Below are 25,205 nucleotides of genomic sequence, written 5' to 3'. Positions count from 1 at the left end.
GAGGCTGAATGCTCTCAGGGCAGGGGGTGATGGGACAAACAGGGCTCTTAGGGACCCTCTGGACACAGAAGACAGCTCGGAGGAAAGAGGACACAACAGGGGAGGGAAGCATATGTATCAAGCATCCTTCCTCCAGTGCTGGCACTGCACCTTTATCCTTTAGCCTTTATCTTTATTTTTAACTTCTTTTTATTGGTAGAAAAAATATTAAAGGATTTTTAACTCTTTAAAACAAATATAATTTATTTTGGTTTTGCACATTCCCTCCCAGCTGACACTGGTCTGCCCAGTGTCTTCAAGCTGTGCATTCACACTGAAGTGTGCGTTCACACTGGGGTGGACGGTCTTTTCTCATTTATCACCAACTTGGCCATCCCCAGCACCCAATCCCAGGCCCCCAGCACTGAACCTTCAGCCTAAGGTTTTCTATTCCCTTGAGGGGAACGGTGTCAGCCCCAGCAACTCGAACAGACGCTTTCCGGTCCAATGTGACCTGAAACACCCGGGGTCCTAGCAGGCACCGCCCTGCGCCCGCCCAGCTAGGGGGCTGTAAATTCTCACTGTTTACTACCCAGTCGTGGAGGGGGTTGGGGGTGAGATAAAGGAGGAAGAGGCTGCTGTTGTAAAAAGACACTGCTTTTGAAAGAGGAAAAGCGCTGTTGAAAGCAGCCAGTCCCCTTTCCTGGAGAAGCCAGGCTTAGCCCTGGGAAACAAAACACACCTGTGTTTGCTCGGGTCTCCTGGACAAAGCACTGGAACACGGCTTTACTAAAACCCCCAACCCTCAGAGGCCCCACAGATTACTGCCTTGAAGGGGGCTCTGAGCACCTCTCAAACTGCAAAGTTTCCCCGACAAGCAGCACCCACCGCAAAGTTGAGGCAAGAGGAGGAAATGGTGGCAGTGACCCGGTGATCAACAACGTGCCCTTCGGGACGCATCAGAGCTGGGTTCTGTCCTCAGATCCACTATTTACTGGCTGTGTGACCTTCAGATTAACCTTCCTAAACTTCAGTTCCCTTTGCAGTAAAACAGGGACAGTAAGAGCGCTTCATAAAAGTTAAAAAGATTAACTCAAAAAATATCTGTAAAGAACTTGCCATTGAGTAAATGCTCAACGAACAGTGGGGAGGAGGAAGAGGACTAGCTCCCCACAATGTTCCCAGGACCAGGTCTCAGAGGACTTGCTCTTGCTCCCCTGCACTCCCACCCCCATCCTCTCCCTGCCCCCAGCCACCAAACCCTCCTGTTGTAGGTCCCACCCCGCCATGCACTGTACTGTTTCCAAGATGACAACATGCAAGCTTTTTGAACCAGTGCCGGTATGTTCGTGGGAGAGGGCTGAAACCGTGTTCGTGGGAGAGGGCTGGAACCGTGGCGTGTTCATGGGAGAGGCTGGAACTGTGGCGTGTTCGTGGGACAGGGCTGGAACTGTGGCGTGTTCGTGGGAGAGGGCGGAACTGTGGCGTGTTCGTGGGAGAGGGCTGGAACTGTGGCGTGTTCGTGGGAGAGGGTGGAACTGTGGAGTGTTCGTGGGAGAGGGTGGAACTGTGGCGTGTTCGTGGGAGAGGGTGGAACTGTGGCGTGTTCGTGGGAGAGGGTGGAACTGTGGCGTGTTCGTGGGAGAGGGCCATCTTCAAGTCACCTCCTTGGGTCATGCTCAGGCTCACAGCCTGACAAAGGAGACCTGGGACGGCAGGTCTTCAGTGGATCCACTCCGTTCCAGAAATGGCTTCAGGGATGCCGACAGGTCCCAGGAAAAGTCCTTGGGACCAAGGATCACACTGGGACGTTCCCACAGAGCAGCGGCAATGGCCTGTTCTCCTCTCAGCAGCCCTATCTGCACTCCACCCGCCCTGGCCCTGCACAGTCTCTGAGGACCCGGGACAGAGGGAGGGGCCGCAAAAGAGCCTGGACCCCTGCTCAGCCTCTCACTGACCTTGAAGCCACTGCCCATGTCTAATCCAGTTTAAAGGTGGTTTGAGGAGGTGAAGAGTGCAACTTTCCAGCCCTGAAGTTCAGGGTTGCAAAGAGGGACCTGGCCAGGTGCCAACAGAGGGGCCCCAACCCAGGCCAGGACTCAGCTCACGGAGCTGGCCATGGAGACAGAATCACATTGTCCACCTTCTGTACAGGTCTCACAGCCTTGCTCTCACAGATGCCGCTAACATCTTTTTGTCATATCTTTCACAATTATCATGTTGATATACTTCCTTTAAAAAGTGTTGGAAAGGAATATGGCTTTTGAGAACGTGCCTTCCCTGCCCTCCAGCTCAGACACACTGCAATGTGACTTTAGCCACAACAGGCCTCTTTGAGCCTCAGTTTTCATGTCTGTAAATGGGGGACAATAGCATCTCCCAGGCATGACTGAGAGGAAATACCCTTATGCAGTAAATCATATCAGCATAGTAATGTTAATTTATGTGAATAATGACAATATAGTATCATTGTGTCTGAAATATAGTAAGTGTGCACAAAGTGGTGGTTCCTGCCATCATCATTACTGCCTGAATTTTAGATTCTAAAAGGATGTCTGAGTAATCACACTCTGCAGGGATCTGGGGTACAGAAGATTACCACAGAAGCATGAGTCAGGGGATAAGCTTTTACAGTCAAGCATCCTTCATACCCTTGGTCATGCGGGGAGGGAGGGATAAATCACAAGACCCTAAAGCAGGAGAGCCATGGGATTTGCTTGGATCACTCTGCAGACAAGTAGCTATGGGAATGCAAGGATTTAGTTACTCTAAAGAAGACACTGCAAATCCAGGCCTATCAACTTCTAAGAGGTGGTAAACCCAGGACAAGTCACTTGACATGGCTCTGCCTTAAGGCACCATCTGTAAAATGGGGGTAGTAATAGCACCTCCCAGGGGACTACTGGAGGAGTCAATGAGACAGTCCACTTAAAACACTGAAAATGTTATAGCAACTGCAATAATTATCCATTGTTACTATTGCCACCACAATTGGGGGTATAATTATTATACGTTTATGCTGTTAACACACCTCATAAAAGAATGTTAGAGCTAGAAGAGGTGTTAGGCACCACCCAAGTCAAACCTTGACTTTACAACTAAGGACACACACCAGAGAGGGTGAGCGGCTTTCCCCAGCCCACACGGCTGGGTTACATTCACAACCCAACCTCCCAACTCTTCCAGCCCCTCACACTTTCTGCTCCACCCAAATGATGTGGATTTCAGGTGCAGGCACGGGTGGGTGCTGGAAGGGAACAGCAGAACCAAGGCTGAGATTCTCAGTGGCCAAACAGGTAAGCTGAATCCCATAGGGTATCACTGAAAATGGGTCACTGTGAAGTGAAAACACCAACCAGATGAAATCCAGGGGACTGCAGCCAGCATTGGCACAGAGAGTCTGAGCTGATGGAACATCAGCAGAGTTGGCAGAAGATGGGCAGCCTCTCTGGGGCAGCCTGGCAGAGACAGGCAGAGCCCAGAGACAGGCAGGTGGCTGTCAAGAGGCAAGCGAGATCACTCCAGATGGTAAGCAGACCAGACAGGCCTTTGAGGGGAACCTTGGGAACTGGGGCTCCACGACCAGGAGGAGAGATGAGAAGGCTGAGGGATTCACTGCAAATATCTAAAGACCCTCCCGTGAATGAGTGAGTCAACTTGCTGGGTACAGACCAGGCAGAACAGGCCAGTGGTGAGGAATGGTGAGGAAAGTGGATTCTAAAGCAAGATGGACCTGGATCCAGTGAGTGACTGCGCAGGTGACTTGACTTCTCCAAGCCTCCATCTCCACATCTGTAAAATGCGGATGGTAATAGAACCTACCTCACAGGGTGGGAAGATCGTTGCAGCAGCACATGGAAAATGCTTAAGCACAATTACCCACACATAAGCCTCCAAAAATGGGAGCTACTATTATTAGAAGGAAGGACAGAAAGTTTCAGGGAAGATTAGAGTTCGACATAATAAAGAACAGACCACAAGCTGGCTATACAGTGTGCTACCTGCGGCTAAAGGCAGGGCTCGGCAAAGGAAGGGATTCAAGCAGCTCCCTCCGGCAGAGCTAAGTAAGGTCCCTTACCATTCTGACTCTGAGAGCCTGAGGCAGCCCTTGAAAATGTTGGTTTAGAGGACTTTTTTTGCAGCATCCCAAGTAGCTGGGACTAAAGGTGCACACTACCATGCCCAGTGTGATGTTAATATTGATTGTCAACTTGATTGGATTGAAGGATGCAAAGTATTATTATTCCTGGGTGTGTCTGTGAGGGTGATGGCAAAGGAGATGAACATTGGAATCAGTGGACTGGGAAAGGCAGACCCACCCTCAATCTGGGTGGGCATCATCTAATCAGCTGCCAGCACAGCCAGAATAAAAGCAGGCAGAAGAACATGAAAAGACTAGACTGGCTGAGTCTTCTGGCCTCCGTCTTTCTCCCGTGCTGGATGCCTCCTGCTCTCAAACATCAGATTCCAAGTTCTTCAGCTTTGGGACTCGGACTGGCTTCCTTGCTCCTCAGCTTGCAGACAGCCTACTGTGGGACCTTGCTTTGTGATCGTGTGAGTCAGTACTCTCCTTAACAAACTCCCCTTTATATATACAGCAAGGTTTCTCAACCTCAGTACTACTGATGTTTGGGGTCTGAAAAATGTTTTGGTGGGGGCAGGGAAGCTGCTGTATGCATCATAGGATGTTCAGCAGCACCCCTGGACCCCGCCCTAGTTGCTCATAACATCCCCCAACCCCAAGCTATGACAACCAAAATTCACCCCTCAGTTCCTCATCTGGAGGAGACAAACACATATGCCACAGATCATAGTAACAGCAGCAGCTGATATGTATGGAACATTTGCTACATGCCAGATCCTCTCCCTGAGTGCTTTACCTCCTTTAACTCATTGAATCATCAAAATGACACTGTGGGACAAGTATTCTCCCCGCTTTAGAGATGAGGAAACTAAAGCAAAAGGAGGGGTCAAGTGTAGGACAAGTTAGTCCTCACCTCCCTGGTTTTTTTTTTTTTGAGATGTATCTCGCTCTGTTGCCCAGGCTGGAGTGCAGTGGCACGATCTTGGCTCACTGTAACCTCCGCCACAGGGGTTCAAGTGATTCTCCTGCCTCAGCCTCCTGAGTAGCTGGGATTACAGGCGAGCACCACCACTCCTGGCTAATTTTTTTGTATTTTTAGTAAAGATGGGGTCTCACCATGTTGGCCAGGCTGGTTCTCAAACTCCTGACCTCAAGTGATCTGCCCACCTCAGCCTCCCAAAGTGCTGGGATTACAGGCGTGAGCCACCGCGCCCAGCCACCTCCCTGTATTCTTATGCATTTTTCTTGAAACAGTGGCCCTCTTGGGCTATCCTTTGTTTTTCTACCCAGAAGAAAACATGGCTATCCCAAAATACAAGTGTACCAGGGTACATGTGAGCTGCCCAATGGCAACTAGAACACGGCCTCTGTATCATGGCAGGAGGTGGCCTGAGGCAGAAGCAGCTCCTCTGTGCCTCATATGGGAACATGGGCCCTGGGCTGCCACACCTCCAATGAAGAAGAGACAGAAATCTGAACTTTTGCTGGGTGTAGTGGCTTATGCCTGTAATCCCAGCACTTTGGGAGGCCAAGGTGGAAGGATCACTTGTGTCCAGGAGTTCAAGACCAGCCTGGGTAACACAGTGAGACTTTATCTCTACAAAAAAATCAAACAAAATTTAGCCAAGCATGCTGGTGCACACCTGTAGTCCCAGCTCCTCAGGAGGCTAAGGTAGGAAGATTGCTTGAGCCTGGGAGGTCGTGGCTTACAGAGAGCCATGATTGTGCCACTACAGTCCAACCTGGGTGACAGAGTGAGACCCTCTCTCAAAAAAAAAAAAAACTAGATTTTTATGTAGACTCCCTCAGTTTTGAAATGCTGCCACAGTGTAAAAAATAAGACATCCCACAGGCCTCCCAAAAATGTCGCAGGCTAAATCTGAATTAAGACCCAATGGGTCTTTGGTTTCACAATGGGAAAACATGAAAGCTTTCTAAGTCTCCTAACAAAGTTACACACGTAATAATGTATGACATGTTAAAACAAGCATGCAGCAGACAGCTGTGCCTACCACAGTTAACACTCCTGACAGACCTTGGGGACATCAGCCATCTGGGAGTCGGCAAACGCTGGCAAGATTTCCCGTGAGGGGCAGCGGGCGCTCCTCTCCTGGGGCTGGATCAATGAGGAACCCATGTCAAAACCTGTCACGAGGGCCTGTGGTTAGACATGTCACGCACATGCCGCCATGCCTTGTGAATTTTAAAAAGGTATATTTGTCACTTATTACATGTGCGAAGTACTTTTCTGATCATTGCCACTGTTGGTGGGTACAATGACAAAGGCACATCACTGTGGGCAGGTGTCTGGTACAACTCTGATGGACAGCAACTCACCAAGGTGAACTAAGATGGGCACCAGCCCTTAGCCCAATTCTGGGCCACCATCCTGAATAAAGACTCATAATTCTAAATAAAGCAAAGGCTGTAAGCATACGAATGTTCTTGCCAGCATTCCTTGAGAGAGAAAAATTAGAGCCAGAAGTTATATTAATAAGGTATTAGGTTAAGTATATTAGGCTTCATCATCCACTTAATGAAATAGTACATGGCCAAAATGATGGGTTCTGAAACTGTTACTATGAAAAAAAACTGCTTATATATAATTAACTCAAAAAGCAGGATTCAAGACTGTATGTACTCCAAATTTAAAACTATGTAAGCAATCACAAACACGAAAAAAATGACTAAAAACAAAACACATCAAAACGCAAACAGGGCTTGCACTCCAGTAACTGAACTGCTGAGGATTTTTTGCTGTTTTACAGTTGTCTGTAAATGTGGTTGGTTGTTTTTGTTTGTTTGTTTTTTGGTTTTTGGTTTTTAGGGGGTTTTTTTGAGAAGAAGTTTTGCTCTTGTTGTCCAGGCTGGAATGCAATGGCGCAATCTCAGCTCACCGCAACCTCCGCCTCCCGGGTTCAAGCAATTCTCCTGCCTTAACGCTCCTGACTAGCTGGGATCACAGGCACGTTCCACCACACCTGACTAATTTTGTATTTTTAGTAGAGATGGGGTTTCTCCATATTGGTCAGGCTGGTCTCAAACTCCCAACCTCAGGTGATTCACCTGCCTCAGCCTCCCAAAGTGCTGGGATTACAGGTGTGAGCCACCGCGCCTGGCAGTGCAGTTGGTTTTTATGATGATCTGCTCCCTCTCCCTTCTCCTGTCAGAGAACGCCCTGTTTTTTCTTTTTATTTATTTATTTATTTATTTATTTATTTATTTATTTATTTTGAGACGGAGTCTCCCTCTGTCGCCCAGGCTGGAGTACAGAGATGCAATCTCAGCTCACTGCAACCTCCACCTCTCAGGTTCAAGCGATTCTCCTGCCTCAGCCTCCCGAGTTGCTGGGACTACAGGCGTGCGCCACCATGCCTGGCTAATTTTTTTTATTTTTAATAGAGACACGATTTTGCTATGTTGGCCAGGCTGGTCTCAAACTCCTGACCTCAAGTGATTTGCCCGCCTTGGCCTCCCAAAGTGCTGGGATTACAGGCATGAACCACCACACCCAGCCAGAGAGAGCACTCTGTTCTGATGTTTAAGTCTCAACACACAATCCAGGCCATCCACTCTGGCTGACCTCCCCAGAGAAACCTCCATTGACAAAGGTGCTTTTTCCATTTGTTGAACAGTGGAATAAACAAGATAACCCACCCGCAGCCAAACAAGACTAGCTGGGCAGCGGTGGGACAGCCCAGGCTCCAACCTCACGTGCTGGCCACACCTCTTCCAAGCACATCCTCCCACTCTCCCGGAATCAAAAATACCAGCCACCATTCAGGCCAGGAGAGTTGTGTTCAGAGGATGAGGTCAGGAAACCTGGGCCCTGCCCTGGCTCGGCCAGGCATGTGACCTCAGAGAAGTCACTTCAATCCCTTCCAGCTCTGTTAGCCCAAACAAGTCCCTCCTACCTTGTAGGCTAGAGCCCAGCAACTTTTCCCATAACATGCCTAATTAGAAGACACAACCAAATAGCACCCAGCAACAATCTTTTGTTCCTGTGCAGGGTTTATTCTGATTGGTGGGCTCTCCCCCTTGCCAAACAAAGCCAAAAAATTCCCCAGGGACAATTTCATCTCCATGAACTCAGAACATACTCAGTGTTTCAGTCTCAAGGAAGCCAGCTCCTAACCCTCCTCACCAAGCAGACCCCTGATATTAGTTTCCCAAACAGTATCTAAAAGCTTTATGCTAGAACCTCCCTAGCAGGACATAGAAGGATGGGGATCATCGGCTGCCTCCAGGGAGGGAAATGGGAAGGCAGGGGGTGGGGGACACTTGCTTTTCACAGAATATACTTTTGTTTCTTTTGAGTTTTGTACCAAAACCATTTGTATCAAAATGTGCTGTCATTACCTTTTTTTTTTTTAAGTATGCAAATATAAGAAAAATCTGTCTTGGGGGTGGCGGGAGGAACTGTTACGGGAACTGAAGCTGCCGATTAGGCCTGATCAAGATGACAACTTCCCAAAAGCACCGAGACTTCGTGGCAGAGCCCATGGGGGAAGAGCCAGTGGGGAGCCTGGCCAAGTGAAGTCCTGGGCAAGAAGCTGGAGGAAAGGGGCTTTGACAAGGCCTGTGTTGTCCTTGGCCAGTTTCTGGTGCTGAAGAAAGATGAAGACCTCTTCCAGGAATGGCTGAAGCACACTTGTGGTGCCAACACCAAGCAGTCCCAGGACTGCTTCGGATGCCTTCGAGAGTGGTGCGACGCCTTCTTGTGATGCTGTCTGGGAAGCCCTCGATCCCCAGCCCTCATCCAGAGTTTGCAGCCGAGGAGGGACTCCTCCCCTGTCCTCTACAGAGGAAAAGATTGCTATTGTACTCACCTCCGATGTACTCCAGGGTCTTTTGGGAGTTTTCTCCCCTAACCATTTCATTCATTTTTGGATTCTCACTCTTGCATGCCTCCCCCTTCCTTTTTCCCTTGCCAGTTCCCCGGTGACAGTTATCAGCTTTCCTGCATGTATCCCTGGCCCCGTCCCTCACCCCCACCCTCACTTTCAGTCCATTTGATACCATTTGGCTGTTTTTTTGGCAGAACAGTCACTGTCCTTGTAAAGTTTTTTAGATCAATAAAGTTAGTGGCTTTCAAAAAAAAAAGAAAAGAGAAAAGTCTGTCTGGGAATATATACATTTAATTGTTATGTCAGACCTCTAGGATAGGATAGAGGGGACTTCTCATTTCACTGGAATTATTTGGCAAGGGTGGGACAAGTCTCAGGTATTACGGAGAAGGAAAAAGGATGTTTCCGAAATAAAGATGAAAAATGAAAAAATTATCCCATCTATTTAAAAGGATGAGTTTGGGAATAAAATAAGACATAATATAGGGAAAAGGCTCTGAAGAACTTCAAAGTGCCTTATCAGTATAAAATCTTAAAGAAAGTCATAATTAGGGAGCAGGACATGAGGATACACCAGCAATCACACACACACATCTCCCCAATAGTTAAGACAGCAAACTGCTAACTGGGTAAGATGAAGGGCTGTACTCTGGCCAAGTGACCCCAGGAAATCACCCAAATGAGCTTCTGTGCTTCCTGAAAATGGTTCACAGCTTCCTATACAAGCCAGCTTCTCATCTGATGGTCCTTCTTCTCCCTGAGTAGAACACCCAGAACTCTGGTCTAGGCTCATGTAGTCAAAAACAAACTCGTCAGCTTCCAACAGCCCTCAAGCCTCCCCAGGCTAGCACCCTGCCAGCCCAAGCCAGCCCCCTGCTGTGCGGGCAGGGTGTGTGAACTAGCAGGGTCCTTGGAGAAGGCCAGGCCAGCACCTGTGCTCAGGGCTGAATCCCCTGCAGCATCCACTGATGCTGAAGAGGTTACTGAGGTACAGCCGGGGTGTGCTGGAATCCCTCTGACCCCCATAGAGTATGGCCAGTCTGGCCAGGGCGTGGGCCCTGGATGGTTTGTCTAAGCAAAGCCCTGCCCAGAAGTGATCTCAGATGCCCAGTGTTCTGGCAAGGTAAATAGGAGTATCTGGCTAACTTATCAGGGGCTGACTGCCAGCCCTTCAAAGCCAGCCGTCAGCTGGTTCATGCGCTGATGAAAAGCAGAGTCTTCGGGAACATCTCCACCCAGATCTGCCTACTTCCCATCCACCTGGGAGTGGCTGCTGAAAAAGCTGACAACTGCCAGGCCTCTGCTAGGACCGGGCACTGCTCTAACAGCCTGTTCCCAAGACATGTGAGTGGTGGGGTCCTGGTGACTAGAGTGCAGGGGACTAGGGGTGCACCTTGGACTTTGGAACAAGACAGACCTAGGCTCCAGTGCCAGCCCACACCTCACATTAGATCTGTCTGCTTGGACAGAGACTTAATCCTAGCCTCAGGATCCCTATCTGTAAAATGGGCATAACAAGGCCTACAATGGCACAGAATGAGACAGGACCAAATTAGACCCTATGTCCTGAAAGACTTAGTCTGGTGCTGTGTCCACAGCAGACACTTAAACAATGTTAACCCAGCAGATCCCCACCACTCACTGACTGTACGGCTTTAGTTAAACTATCTAGGCATCAATTGCCTCACCTTACAAATGCAGATAAAGAACATCACCACTTTGTGAAGATTATGACAATGGAAGCAAAACAGCCAGAAAGATACCGCGGACACATCAGGAGCCCAGTCCATGTCAGCGGTCAGGATGCTCTCACTTCCCATTCACTGTCTATTTAATCAAAGTTAATCATTCACAGAGCAAGAAAGAAGTCCTGTGGTTTTTTTCTCCATTGATGAGAGAACTCGGAGACCGGCCTCTGGCCAAGAGGAGGAGACAGGGAGTGGGGAGTGGAGCCTGCATTTCCTGGTTTACACCCATCTACAGCCCATTTCAAAAGACACAGCACCACACACCCAGAGGGTCACCAGGGCCAAGAAGCAGGGAGCCCGCAGCTCTTTCTGGGAGGCTGTTTGACCTAACAAAGGCACCCTGCTTGAGAGGACTCCTGGGCCACCAAGAGGCTGATCTGGCCTTCCTGCCATCCACGGCCCCCTAGAAGGCAGACTGCCCAGCTCCTGCTTGCCTGGTACAGATGGAACCTATGGGCTCCCAGGAGAAATCAGAGCCGCTTTAAAACAGGTGGGCACATGATCCTAGTGAAGAAACAGGTCTGTCCTCTTAGCTCCTCGCCAATGAGAGTCAACTGCCTCAGCCAATCTGTCACCATCCACAGCCTCACTCCCTCCCAGGGACCCAAGAGCCCACCCCAACTGCCAGCCAACAGCAAGCTCTGTCCAGTACAGGCTTCATAATCCTGGACTCGTGACTGGGCCTCCCGGAGCCTTGGTTCTCACATCAATAAAGACTTCTGTAGGCCAGAATGATGATGGTGACAATAGTAATAAAATAAAGATAAAACGAGCCTGCAGCCTGTAAGGTAGTCACAAGGGAGGGCTATGTGAGCTAGTGCAAAGGGTTCAGTCCGCTGCCAGACGCAGACCAAGCACTCACTAGATGTTAAAACACAAAAGCACCTATGAAGACAGAAAGCAGCTTGATTAGTGGTTTCTTAGGGCTGGGAACAGAGGAGTTGGGGGGAGGTGATAGCTAAGGGGTATAAAATATCTTTCTAAGGTGATAAAAATGTTCAAAACTGATGACATAAATAGCTGCCCATTTATGTGAACATCCTAAAAACCATGAAGTTGTATAAATGGGTGAATTGTATGGGTATGTGAACTACATCTCAATAAAGCTGTTATTTCTCTTTTAAACTAAAATGTTCCAGGACCCCGCTAAGCCTTTTATATCAAGATGTGGTTTTGTTTTTAACCCATTTGGCCCATTGGCAAGAAACCAGGCTCAAAGGCAGGCCCTGGACCAGAGCCCTCTCAGGGGACTGATGTAATTGAGCTAGTTCAGCTACTGAACAGTGGCTGGTAAGCCTGCTGAGATGAGGATTACTAAATGGGAGGAGCTGGTCTTCGAAGCAGAGTGGCACCCGCTCCAGGAGGCCAGTGTGAGAACAGCCTCCTCCTCACTCCTCCGGGGTTACAGTTTGGTCCTGCCTGTAACCCCTCCCCCATGTCTGGAGTCTGATTCTGGCCCTTGCAGGTCTGAGAGCACACAGGCCTCAGCAGGCTGCAGCTCCCAGCAGTGGCCAGCACATTCCTTCCCCAAAGAAGGAAAAGCCACCAAAAGTGAGGTCATTTGGTTTTTCTGGCACAGATGCTGAGAGCTCTGGGTCACTCAATTCCATAGAGAACTCCCCCAGCTGACAGGGATTTGGCCCAGCCTGCCACTCATACAATATGGGAACCCGGGGTCTGGCAGACTCTGGCCCCTAACTTGACCCCTCCATGTAGTTGAGGTATGACCCTCAATCTTCCAGCTTGAAACCTCCATGGTCTTATCTGTGGAATGGGATGATGAAATCCACCCCTCCTGGGGTTGGGCTAAGAATTAAACAGCAGAAAACTAGACTTACGGTGGGGGCTCAAAAATTAAATATGGCTGGCTCTGGTGTCTCACATCGGCAATCCCAGCACTTTGGGAGGCTGAGGCAGGAGGACTGCCTGAGGCCAGGAGATCAAGGCCGGCCTGGGCAACATAGCAAGACCCTGTCTCTACTGGAGAAAAAAAAGAAAAAAATAGCTTCTGTCCTCTCCCCAGGGTCATTTCTCCTGAATGTGCCTTGCTGACCAGAAACAAGGAACCTGCCTAGATTCCAACCCCCTGTGTGGAAGCTCCTCTCCAAAGATCAAACCACTTATCATTACAAATTTGCAAGAAAGAAAGAGATACTGCTTGGACAAGGAAGTTTTCCAAGTCTCCTTTCTGTGGCCCTAAAATAACCTCCCAGCAGCAGCTTCTGTCCTGGTCTGTCCCACAGTCCACCCCTGGATCACTCATACCCCTCAAAGCACCTCCCTGGGCATAGTGACTGGGAACTCTGACCCCCATGGTGGTTCCGGTCACCAGGCTGTCGGCTGGAGGCAGCTGGAGCATCAGCTCTGTCAACTGCTTCTGGGGACTTGGGAGGGTTCCTGGAGGCCCCAGAGGACAAATTACTGTACCTCTTTAAAAGGCGCATGAAGCCCCTGAAGAGTAGCCAGGGTCCAAAGTCTGGGCTTACAGTGACTGGCCCAATGACAGAAGGGGAGAAGCCAGGCAAAAAAAACAGAAAAAAAGAACAGCAGAATAATTGAGTGCAATGGTTCTCAAACTTGACATGTAAACTTGAACATTTACCAGAATCGCCTGGAGGGCTTGTTAAAATACAGACCGCTGGGCCCCACCACCAGCTCCTGATTCCGAAGTTCTGGGCAGGCAGGGAAACTGCATTTCTAATAAGTATCCAGGTGATGCTGATGCTGCCAGTCCAGAGACTACACTCTGAGGACCAAGGCTTAGTGGCTAAGAACGAATTTGGGCACAGAAGAGCTGGGTTCAGTATGGGTCTGCCACTGACTAACCTTGTAACCTAAGCAAGTTCTTGACCTTTCTGAGCCTCGGTTTTCTCATCTGTAAAACAGGTACAATGCCTTTCTCAACTGGGTTGGTAAGGAGTTTCAATGAGATAATCTATGCAAAAAGCCCAGCACACCCTAAGTAGTTAACAGTGTCTAGAGTTCATTACTAAAGTACAAGAAAGACAAGAGAAAGGGTGCTCACGGAAAGGCATGAGACAAAAAGAACAACTCCAGGACCCGTGGAATTGCCCTTGTCAGTAAACAGTCCCAGGTAGCATCAAGGGATCATGGGGGTCATCTTGGTGCCCAGTGTGTTCCTTTATCTGGGCCGCAGGATCCAGCAGGCACTGCACCCCAACCTCTCTGACTCAGTCAAAACGTGATCAACAGGACCTCAACACTGATCCTGCCCAAACTCCAAGCCAATGCCACAGTACTACCCACCTCCTCCCTGAGGGACAACCACCCAGCAGTAGCCACATGACTTTGCAAAGGAATTCTCAAAGCTCCAGGGAACCCAAGCCCTCAGGATGCCAGAGATACCAAGGGATGAGGGAATGAGTTCAGCAACTGTGGAAGCAACACAAGCCACCATAAGTCACACCAGTGATTTGCACCCTGGGGGTGGGACTGGAGCAGACATCCCCAGGGAACAGAACTTCCCGCAGGAACCTACGCAACAGGCAAAATTCTGTCTCTACAAAAAATTTTAAAATGTTAGCCAGGCATGATGGTGTGCCCCTATAGTTCCAGCTACCCAGGAGGCTGAGGTGGGAGGATCACCCCAGCCCAGGGAGGTCACAGCTGCAGTGAGCCATAATCATGCCACTGCACTCCAACCTGGGAGACAGTGAGACCCCATCTCAAAAAAAAAAGAACTTCCTGCAGGGACTGAGGCATGAACGGGCTGTATCTATAAACCGCCACTCCCTACAGAGGAGAGGCTTTCTGCAGAGCATCACCACGATTCTCAACACCACCCAGGAGGAAGTTTCTGGTTCCAAGAGAGCTGACTGGAGGAGGGGAGCAGTCTTGGCACGTGGAGAGTTCCTCTTCAGCTGCAGCTCAAAACTAAAATGCATCTCTTTACACCTAAGAGACTGGCAAACAATTAGAAAGGTGATTGATTATGCCAAATGTCGGTGGGGTTGAGGGATCCGGAAGCCCTCATGCCTGGCTGGTGGAGAGTAGACTGTACAGCCATTTTAGAGAGTAACCCAGCACCGTATCAGGAAATTCCCTCCAACCCAGCAATTCCCTGCTCAATGCAGTCGTCATACAGCTGCACTGGGATGTATGGGAGAACGTTCATCGTTGCCTCATTTGTGTCAGCAGGAGAGCAGCTGGGGACAATCTGCGTGTCCATCACAGAAGATTGTAGGATAAAATGTGACAGACACACAGTGGCCTTGCATGGCCCCGAGATGACACTGGGCCATGACGGAGGAGCCTAACGACCTCAATTCTCTTCACCTGAGGCTCAGTAACACAAAGTTTCTTCTCCCAAAACACACACACACAGATCAGCACCTTAAAAAGCAGCACAGAAACCCTCACCCAGGCCCAGGACAATGTGACCCGGTGCCGTCACTGCCCTCCTGGCCTGTCTACTAGGCCGGCGGTGGTCTGGGGTGTCAGCAGCCCAGCAGGCTGAGCAGCTCGCCAACACCTTGGTATGGCCAGCCCGGCTTGAGGGACAGGGCAGCAAGGTAGCAGCAGCAGGGAGCAGCAAGCTGAGCAACAGGAATGTGTTTGTGGAAAGTTCCATTTCCAGAAGGGTGGGAAGGGCAGCTGTAGGCAGATCTGTCCACCTCTGCTGAGAAGCCCAGAGACCTCTGGGCGGGGCAGGACAGGACGAGGGGCTTCCGCCTGTGGTCAGTGTATTCACAGTCCTCTTCAAAGATCAAAGAGATCCACGCCTGCTGTTCCCCACCAGCACCAGGGCTCCTAGGCTTCACTTCAGACACTGCAGCAAGGGCAGCCCCAGGGGTGCTTTCCGCTCCCCAGCACCCCCCTCCCCCGACCTTGAGAGGAAAGTTTAGTGTTCCATCCTCGGTTTCAAGATGGGGACACTGATGGCAACGTGTTTCAGGGAGCCCCAAGGGGAGGTGAGGGAAGGAGAGGGAATCATATCCTAGGGTTGCTCAAAGGTGTTGGCTACCGTTATAACCACTCAGTGAGTGCCCATTCACTGTTGTCATCACCCACGAGGCATGTGCCATCTCAGCAAATCCACTCAACAATTCTAGGTTAAAGGAACAAAGCAACAGGACACCAAGGGCCAGTTCCCCACAGTCACACAGCTAGCAAGAGGAACAACTGAGGTGTGAACTAGGTCTCTAGGACGTCAAAGCCTGAGCCTGCTCCACTCTGCTGGGAGGCTAAACGCTTCCAGGCCAGCCTTCAGCCTCTGCTCAGGCTGGGGAATGATGGGGACTCATCCAGCTCTGCCCACCAGCCTGCACCAGTCCCTGCTCAGTCTCAAGCCACACGGGCTCCTGCTCAGCTGTGCCCAGGCAGTCCCTGGGCCCAGTGGACTGGGGAGGAGAGCCACAGGGCAGCCCAGGACACTTCGACGCTCAAAGCCAGCCCCGAGAGGAGGCTGTGGACCTGCTGGCCCCCTGGGGATGCAGAATGGGCCAGGCAGGTTTTTCTTCCAGGTCTCAGTTTTAGGGAAATGGAAAGAGAGTTAGAATTCTTCTCCCTTGGGTTTCTGAACACAAAGGCCATTGAGAAAGACTGATGAATAATTAAAGTGGCAGCCAAACCGATGATGTGTGCCAGAGTGTGGGCAACTGGCTTGCTAGGGCTTGGACTAGCCCGATGTTGGCAGCCTCCTTCATGCAGGCCACTGCAGATTCTACAGACTCGCCCAGGCTCCAGGCCTCCCCTGCCAGACAGCTGCAGCCAGATTCATTCATTCCTTCCTTCCATAAATTCTTACTGAGCACTGATTCTGTATCAGGCACTGGGGTTACATCATAGGCAAATACAGTCCTAAGTCATGTCCTAAGTCATGGAGCCTGCAGTCTAATGGAGAAGACAAACAGTAAGCAAAGATTATATCGATGAGTGTATTTTTGTACACTAAGCTCCAGTGCCTATAGGAAAAGTCCTGGAAGGCATGAGGCTAAAACAGGACCCTGAACTGATCCTGGGGGGAGGGGGCAGTGTGTCTGATCTCTGCCCCAAGGATGTCAGTGAATTTATAAGGCTGGGGAGTATTAGATGAAAAGTTTGTAACTGTGAAGGGGGCCTATATAACCTGTCATCCAAACCAAGGCACCAGGGGGTCTACTAATAATTACACCAGCATAGCAGGTATAGGCAGAGCTGTAGGTCACCCTATGCATGTGTGGGGCGCGTAGCAGGGTGGTCAGGAGGGTGATGCTGCCCAAGCAGAGGAAACAAAATAGCAAAGGCCCAGGCCAGACACAGTGGCTCACACCTGTAATCCCAGCACTTTGGGAGGCCAAGGCGGGTGGATCACCTGAAGTCAGGAGTCGGAGACCAGCCTGGTCAACATGGTGAAACTCCATCTCTACTAAAAATACAAAATTAGCTGGGTGTGGTGGCATGTGCCTGTAATCCCAGCTACTCAAAAGGCTAAGGAAGGAGAATCGCTTGAACCCAGGAGGTGGAGGTTGCAGTGAGCTGACTGCACCACTACACTCCAGCCTGGGCAACACAGCAAGACTCCAGCAGAAAGAAAAGAAAAGAAGAGGGGAGGCGAGGGGAGGGGAGGGGAGGGGAGAGTGAGAGAGAGAGAGAAAGACAGAAAGAGAGAAAGAAAGAAAGAAAAAAAAAAAACAGCAAAGGCCCCAGAGAAAAGAGAGTAAGGTCTGTTCAAAAAACTGGAAAAAAAAAAAAAAAAAAGTCACAGTGCAGGAGGGAAGGAGAGGGTGCAGAGACTGGAGATGAGCTAGCGACATGGGTGTTCGGGTGCCTGCAGCTGTTGTTTCTCCTGAGAGCAGTGGAAGTCACCGAAGACATTTTATTTTAGTTGAAAGAAACAAATGAGGCTGTGGCGGGCTGAGCTGGGGGTGTGAAGCAGATGCTGGTTACATAATTCCACCTGCATCTTGGAAAGAGATCTCTAAATGCCATGGGAAGGGCAGATTAGAGATGGACAAGAGCGGCTGAAAAGAGAGCAAGCACGAGATCACGAAAAGGTCCCAGCCAGAGACAAAAGCAGCCAGTCCAGGCTGGCAGTGGAGGAGATGGAGAAGCAGGTGGATACAAGCGATACTCAGGAGAGACGGGGCGGAGGGGTAGAGGCCACACCCAGATTTTCAGACCTGAGTCAATAGAAGAAGGAACAGTCAGAGAGGCCATAGCTTTGCACCCATACTCCCTGCCTGCCCAGACACCTGGGGCAGCTCGCTGTTCACGGAAGTCCCCAAAGGGCCAAAGTCCTGAGGCTGCAGATCTAATTGAAAGGTCGGAGTGGAAGAGCTTCAGAGATCAGGATGTCGTTCCCAACCCACTGCCCCAAGTGCTCTACCAGTGTCAGCCCAATGAATCCGAACCACCCCAGAAGGCATCTCATTTTACAGATGAGAAAACCGAGGCCAAGAGGTCACAGCCACTCAAGGTCCCAGCAAACAGTAGACAGAGGAGCCAGAATTCCACCCGCAGTGGAAGTCGCACACTTTTAACCACAGGCTCAGTCAGCATGACTCTCCCCAGGGCCTGGCAGCAGGTCACCGTGCCCCGGCCAGACTCTCACAACCATCCATAACAGGGCCCCTCTGCTCACAGCCCACCAGCCCACCTCACCCCCAGGGTGGGGCCCAGCAGAGGTTGAAATCCTCCTTAAGGGCCTCTTAAGGGTAAAATGGAAAGAAGGATGGCATAGTGAGGACCTAAAAGAGTTTTTCTCTAAGGGACCAGGCCAACTTTGAGAAGGAGGAAGCAGACAAGGCAGTGGGACCCCAGTGCCTGACATCATCGGCTGACCCTGGAAATACCTATTCCTCAACTTCCCTTTCCGAACAAGGGAGCCAGCCCTGCCCGTGCTTCTAGAAAACTTCCCAGCCCAACAAAAAAGGCAGAGGGAGAGGGGAGAAGTGGGAGAAGTCCTACCCACAGGACTTCCAGGACTCCACCAGCAGCCCTGGGGAGGAGTCCCAGCCCCTCCCAACGGGTCCATGCTGCCTAAGACCACGCCTCCGCTCAGACACCTGTGGATTCCCAGCGGCTCTGAGAAGCTCAAGGCCCCGCCTGCTCACTGCGGCCCTGGTTTTCAGAAGGCACACAAGGGGAAGCGTCCCAGTGAGGCTCAGAGCTCTGTCCCACGATCCATCCCCCACTCAGTCTCTGCAGGTCCCCAAGGCCATCATAAAGGCCCTCGGCCCTCGCCTCCTTCCTGTCACTCCATCTCTCTCTGTCCCCACCTTCACCTTTTCCATGCTTTAGTGGAATGTTTGCAGGCACAATGGACACACAGCACTGGGAGATCTCAGTTCTAAATCTGCTTCCACCACAAGGAGCTCAGGGCCTCAGGCCAGCCCCTTCAAGCTTCAGTCTCACCTGCAAAGTCTCCTACTTTCCAAGGGGCCATACCTGCCTCATTCCAATGGGTCCCCGTGAAGATGGAATGACACAGCAACTGGCAGCGCAGTCTGAGGGAAACGGCATTTCCCAGACTGGCCCGATTATAAAAAAGGTTAAGAGTAGAGACCCCTCACCCCAACAACCACCATTCTGGTTCAGGAGTTCTGGGATGGGACTCACAGATTGGTATTTTAGCAAGTAACAAGTACTCCAGGTGAATCCTATAATCAGGCAAGTGTGGGCAACTCTGGGCTACAGAAACGTATAGGAAGTCTGCCTCACCGCATCTCTGTGTGGAGAAGAACGGTTCGCGAAAAGCACCCCTTGGCCCATCCACACACAAAATAACAACACCTGCCCACACTTAAGGAGCCTACCAGGCATGGGATGCCAACTTGGGTGGTTTACATCCATCATCTCATTTAGCCTTGGCAACAACTCTGCAAGACAGATTGTTTTTTACAGAGGAAGAAACTGAGGCTCAGAATAAGGACCAGCTCAAGGACACAGCAAGTGAGACAGCGGAGCTCGCCTCCACACCAGTGCTGCTGGCTCCAAAGCTGGGTTCTCCCTAACACCCTGCAGTCTCTGTAAGGTAAAATCTTCTGCAGGCAAGGGCCGAACACAGAATGCAGCTCCAAGCAGGGTTCCCATTCCCATTCCCTCCCCAAAGCCTGGACAGGGCAGGCCCAATCATCCCACAGGAGAAAGGGGCACCCTACTGCATGGAAAGAGAAGCCCTTATTTTCTGTCCCCAAATATGAGGAGTACGGAGGCCCTGGAGCCTATCATCTAAAAAGGGAAGTAGGACCCACCTATGAAACAGTCCAATAGCAATCCAGAGCAGTGGGAGTCCTGAGCCACAATGCCTGGTGCTGGAGTGAGGGGCTCCAAGGAAGGGAGCTCGAGGTCAGAGAACATGGTGTATCTGGAGTGAAGCCCAAGGCACCGCCCTCATCACACACGCACATAATCTCTGCTTAGAGCACACAGCCGGCCCAAGTCAGAGTTTAGCAACTCCCATCTCCCTGGGGAGGAAGCAGTTTCCTTCTGCAGGGGAAGCTGCTGCCACCCAACCAGACAACCCCATATGCAGCCTCTCCCAGGGGAGCAGGGCTTGGACGGAGAGAAAGCATAGAGAGGTCTTAGAAAGTGGGCCTTCTGCAGGGAGTCCTCCCCAGGCCCTTCCACTTAGTAGAGGCACAACGGTGACAAAAAGCTGACATTCACTGACACTTACTTACCATGCACTTTATAACAATGACCCCATTTACTTTTCACAACAAGCTTATTAAGAAGTAGGGTTTTCTGGCTGGGCATGGTGGGCTCACGCCTATAATCCCAGCACTTTGGGAGGCAAAGGTGGGTGGATCACCTGAGGTCAGGAGTTCAAGGCCAGCCTGGCCAACATGGTGAACCCCCGCCTCTACTAAAAATACAAAAATTAGCCAGGCATGCTGGCGTGCGCCTGTAATCCCAGCTACTCGGGAGGCTGAGGCAGGAGAATGGCTTGAACCCGGGAGGCAGAGGTTGCAGTGAGCTGAGATTATACTCCAGCCTGGGCAAAACACCAAGATTCCATCTCAAAAAAAAAAAAAAAAGAAGTAGGGTTTTCTGATCCCCATTTTAGAGACGGAAAAACAGGCTCGAGAGGGTTAAGTAAGCCGGCTAGCAAAGAGCAGGCCCCAAACCAAAAGCCAGGAGTTCTCCAATGCCAAATCCCAAATTATTTTCATGGCCTCTCTTTCTCTCTAACTGAGCATCCAGGAAGTACAGGCTACCAGACCAGCCACTACCAGGCCACAAAGAGAACTAACCAGCAGCTCTGCTCTCAGAGATCTGTGATCTAGCTGACAGAACAGACACACTGCCTCCCGAGGCGCACGGGGTACCCAAAAGACAGCTGCGTGCAGATCTCTGCCGGGGTGGGGGTCAGAGCAGCTCGTAATGAAGCTCAAACCAGCGAGCCCACAGAGACCAGTCAGCTGTGCACAGGGCTCTGGTGAGGAGCCGCTCTGGGGCCCAACTTGGTGAAAGCAGGAATCAGGACAAGGAGCTCCTGCTCTGTTAGCAAGAAATAGAATTTTCCTGCAAAGGAAGCTAGGAAGTTTTGCATTAATCTCTGTAACTCATGGGCCAAAAATCTTTCTCACACTAACCCTCTGGGAGAGCCTCGGAGAGAAAAACAGCCCAGGACAGGAAGAACTGGGGGCAGGAGGAGGAGTTCATAAGAAGAATGGGGCTCTGGGTCCCAATGTAAGCTCGGGGTCCCTGTACCTCCCCAGGGCTCCCAGAAGGCTGCATCCCCCTTCCCCAAGTACAAAACAGGAGGAGGTCAGGAGGAAGGAAGGGTGGGGACCTGGCCCAAAAAGGCCCTTCTGCACCACAAGATTCCAAAACTTTTCATTAGCTCTGCAGTTCCACAGTGTGCCCTCGGGGACCCAAATAGCCAGGCCAGCCCTAGCCTCTACAGACAGCTACTGTGGCAGGCCTGGCGCTGGCAGGGAGAAGGGGTGGTATCCAAAGCCCTTTGCTGACCTGTTGACACTGCCCTGGGGACCCAAGGTGCCTGAGAGGCACAACCAGTAACAGCATAAAATATAGCAATACTACTTCTGAGCATATACACAAAAAAATTAAATTCAGGGACTCAAACAGGTATTTGTACACCCATGTTCACCGCAGCACTGTTCACAATGGCCAAAAGGGGGAAACAACTCAAATGTCCATCAAAGATGAATGGAGAAACCAAATGTGGTCATACATACAATGGAATACAATTCAGCCTTAAAAAGGGAGGAAATTCTGACACATGCTGCAACATGGACCAACCTTCAAGACATTCTGCTAAGTGAAATAACCCAGACACAAAAGAATAAATACTGTATGATTCCGCTTACATGGGGCCCCTAGAGTAGTCAAATTCATAGAGGCAGAAAGTAGAATGGGGTTGTCAGGGCCAGGGTCCAGGGGAATTGTTAATGGGTACAGAGCTTCAGTTTTACAAGATGAAAAGAGTTCAGAAGATGGGGCCGGGCGCGGTGGCTCACACCTATTATCCCAGCACTTCAGGAGGCCGAGGCGGGCAGATCACAAGGTCGGGAGTTCGAGACCAGCCTAGCCAACATAATGATACCCCGTTTCTACTAAAAATACAAAAATTAGCCAGGTGTAGTGGCGGGTGCTTGTAATCCCAGCTACTCAGGAGGCTGAGGTAGGAGAATCACTTGAACCCGGGAGGAGGAGGTTGCGATGAGCCGAGATCACGCCACTGCACTCCAGCCTGGGTGACAGCGAGTTGTTATCTCACAAAAAAAAAGGGGGGTTCAGGAGATGGATGGTGGTGATGGTTGTGCAACAAGGTACATGTACTTAATGCTGCTGAACCGTATGTACTCTTCAAAATGGTTACAATGGTAAATTTCATACTATGTATCTTTTACTGTAATATATATGTGTGTGTGTATATATATATATAAATCAAACATATAAAATCTTATCTGTGGTATAGAAAAATAACAGTGTTACCTGTGGGGAGTTATTTTTTATTTTACCATAAGCATGTCAAACTTTTTTTTTTTTTTTTTTTTTTTTTGAGACGGAGTCTCGCTCTGTCACCCAGGCTGGAGTGCAGTGGTGCAATCTCACTGCAAGCTCCGTCTCCCGGGTTCACACCATTCTCCTGCCTCAGCCTCCCGAGTAGCTAGGACCACAGGCACCCACCACCATGCCCGGCTACTTTTTGTATTTTTAGTAGAGACGTGGTTTCACTGTGTTAGCCAGAATGGTCTCAATCTCCTGACCTCATGATCTGGCCACCTTGGCCTCCCAAAGTGCTGGATTACAGGCATGAACCACCACACCCGGCCCTAAGCATGTCAAACTTTTATCATGAAACAAAACAGATACTGAAGACGTGTACATCAAAAACATTTCAAATTGTGATTCAGAAGGGTGTTTAAGACCTCCAGTTAGAGAGGGACAATGTTATCACCTGCCTGCTTTCCTTGCCACCAGCACCAGCCTGGCTGCAGAAGGCCAAGAAACCCTCCCAAGAAGCCATGAAGGCAGACGAGCGGTGGGGCAGCTGTATGGCACAGGCCTTCCCTGGCCGCCCGCCCTTTGAGAAACAGTGGTAGGGAAGCGCCCCCCATGGCCAGAGGCAACGGGGTGATGGGCAGGCTCCTCCCTGGGCCCTGACTCCAGGGTGACTCAGGCACTGGTTTCCCCGGAAGGAAGTGAGCCAGCCGACTCTCTTTTTCCCTTTCTGGGAAGACACAAGGGAATGACTTGGCCCAATCCCAGGGGCCCAGCCTTTTTACTCAGACTGTTATGGAGAAATCACCCCACCATCCTCCAGTACAGGAGAGGAAGTCAGAGTGAAGAGGGAGAGAAAGAGGAAACAGCTCATCCAACGGAGGAAGATACAGAAAGGGGGAGGCACAACGGACAAGACAGGGCCTTCTCTCTTTCTAACCTCAACTCCCAATATAAACGTCCAAGGAGGGATACATGGAAGCTCTGCAACCCCACAGAGTTGGGATCTGGTCCTGACGTTTCTGCTGACTAGCTGTGTGCCCTTGACTCAGTTTCCCCATCTCTAACATGAAGGTAATGCAACATTTGATATATGAGGCCCCTTTCAGCTCTGAAACTCCAGGCTTCTGGAAGAGCTGGGTGACGGGCTGGGCTGAGGAAGGCCTGGAGAAGACTGGACGTGGTCTTGGAACATGGCGACCTTTGGGTATGGAGACTTGTGCCTGGTAGCCCTCCCAGAAGTAATGGCTCCAAGTGCAACACCAGCGTCCCCACCCTCAGGCCAAGCAACCCCATCATTCATTCACTCACTCACTCATTCATTCATTCAAGATTTTCTAAACTCTCACCCTGTGCCAGGTACTATACTAATGCTGGCAAACAGCGGTTAACAAGCACAGCCTTGTGAACTTCCCATTGGGCCTGAAGATCTTTCACCCTACTCCCTGTTCCCAGGGCTGGCCCTCTGAGGGAGGAGAGCATGGAAGAGCGACACAAACAGTAGCCAAAAGGGAAGCTACGTGGAGGCGGGAAAAGAGCAGTGAGCCAAGCTGAGAGTAGGGAGGTCTGGTTCAGTCTCCAGCTCTCTGGGCCTCAGTTTCTTTATCTGACAGAAGGGGCTGGATCTGGTTTCTGTGGGATCTTCCAGTGCTGGGAGTCTAGACATCCTAGGGATTGACTCGACTTCTCAATGCTGGGATCGTGGGAGGGAGGCCTGCTGGAGGCCAGCCCCAGGCAGCTTCTGACAGGCCCCAGCTTGGACTCCACAGCAGCACTGACCCACCCGGGACCCTGTGGGCTGCAGACAGACCGAAGTGACAGGCGGCCAACAGCAGGGAGTTCTGGGGCACAAAGGATACAGCTTCAGCCTGGCAAAGTCCAGCTGCTGGAGGCTGCTTGAAAGCAAACATCTGGTTTTAACTGCAGAGATAAAATGGATGTCACATGCAGTTTTCTCCAAGTTGCAACTGTCGGGCTTGGGATGGGGTCAAAGAATGAGAAGGAAGGTAGGTGTGTGCCCCGTCCCTGTGCCACAATGCCTAGTAGGGGAAAGCAGCATCCCGCCCACCCCCCTTCCCTGCTGGATTTTAACCATAAACACAGCACTTTTCTGAAGGCACAGGCTTAACACAAACCAGATGCGGTAGGGACTTTCCCCCACCCCCTACCTTGGCCCTAAAATTAAACGTTCAGTATCTCCTCTGCCAAACCTCACTTGAAGGCCGAGCCTTAAAGAGCCAGAGCCTCCGGTTCTCACCCTCACACGCTCTCAATCACATCCCCACTTAAACAAATGTCAAAGTCCCCCAAACGGAAAGTGTGGATGGGGCTGTCCCCAGGAGGGCCTGACACCCAAGCAGGGCACCGGCAGATGTGAAAGGAGAAGGAACGCTGATCCTCCGCCACCAGTGATGCCACCAACCCACAAGGGACCGAAAGGGTTTCCCGAGAGGGTCGGGAGGATGATTTCCCACCCCTAGGGGATCTGCCACTGGAGCACAGCCAACCCACGGGGGCCGGCCTGTGCACCCACCCCTGTCCCCAGGGGACTCTGGAGATTCCTGGAAGAGCTTATTTCCTGGACTTCAGTTTCCAATCTCTAGAAAACAGGGTGAACAACAGACATCTTAT

General features: G+C 50.7%; 1 protein-coding gene and 1 pseudogene across 4 annotated transcripts in view; one reads left to right on the top strand and one right to left on the bottom strand.

Annotated features, from left to right (window-relative positions):
* Positions 1–25,205, bottom strand: part of ACTN1 (actinin alpha 1) — a 105,555-nt gene that overhangs the window by 51,686 nt on the left and 28,664 nt on the right. The window contains exon 1 of one of the 4 annotated variants that reach the window (XM_021941319.2): positions 19,853–20,275. The exons of the other annotated variants lie outside the window; for them this stretch is intronic. The gene's annotated coding sequence lies outside the window, so the exon portion shown is untranslated. Of the gene's footprint in view, positions 1–19,852; positions 20,276–25,205 lie in introns of those variants that run through there. 4 annotated transcript variants of the gene reach the window in all.
* LOC108586897 lies at positions 8,411–9,050 on the top strand (annotated as a pseudogene).

Source organism: Papio anubis, chromosome 7, assembly GCF_008728515.1.
Source record: "Papio anubis isolate 15944 chromosome 7, Panubis1.0, whole genome shotgun sequence".
NCBI classification, from domain to species: Eukaryota; Metazoa; Chordata; class Mammalia; order Primates; family Cercopithecidae; genus Papio; species Papio anubis.
The sequence above is the reverse complement of the archived record's forward strand: the minus strand, read 5'-3'. Positions and strand labels throughout refer to the sequence as shown.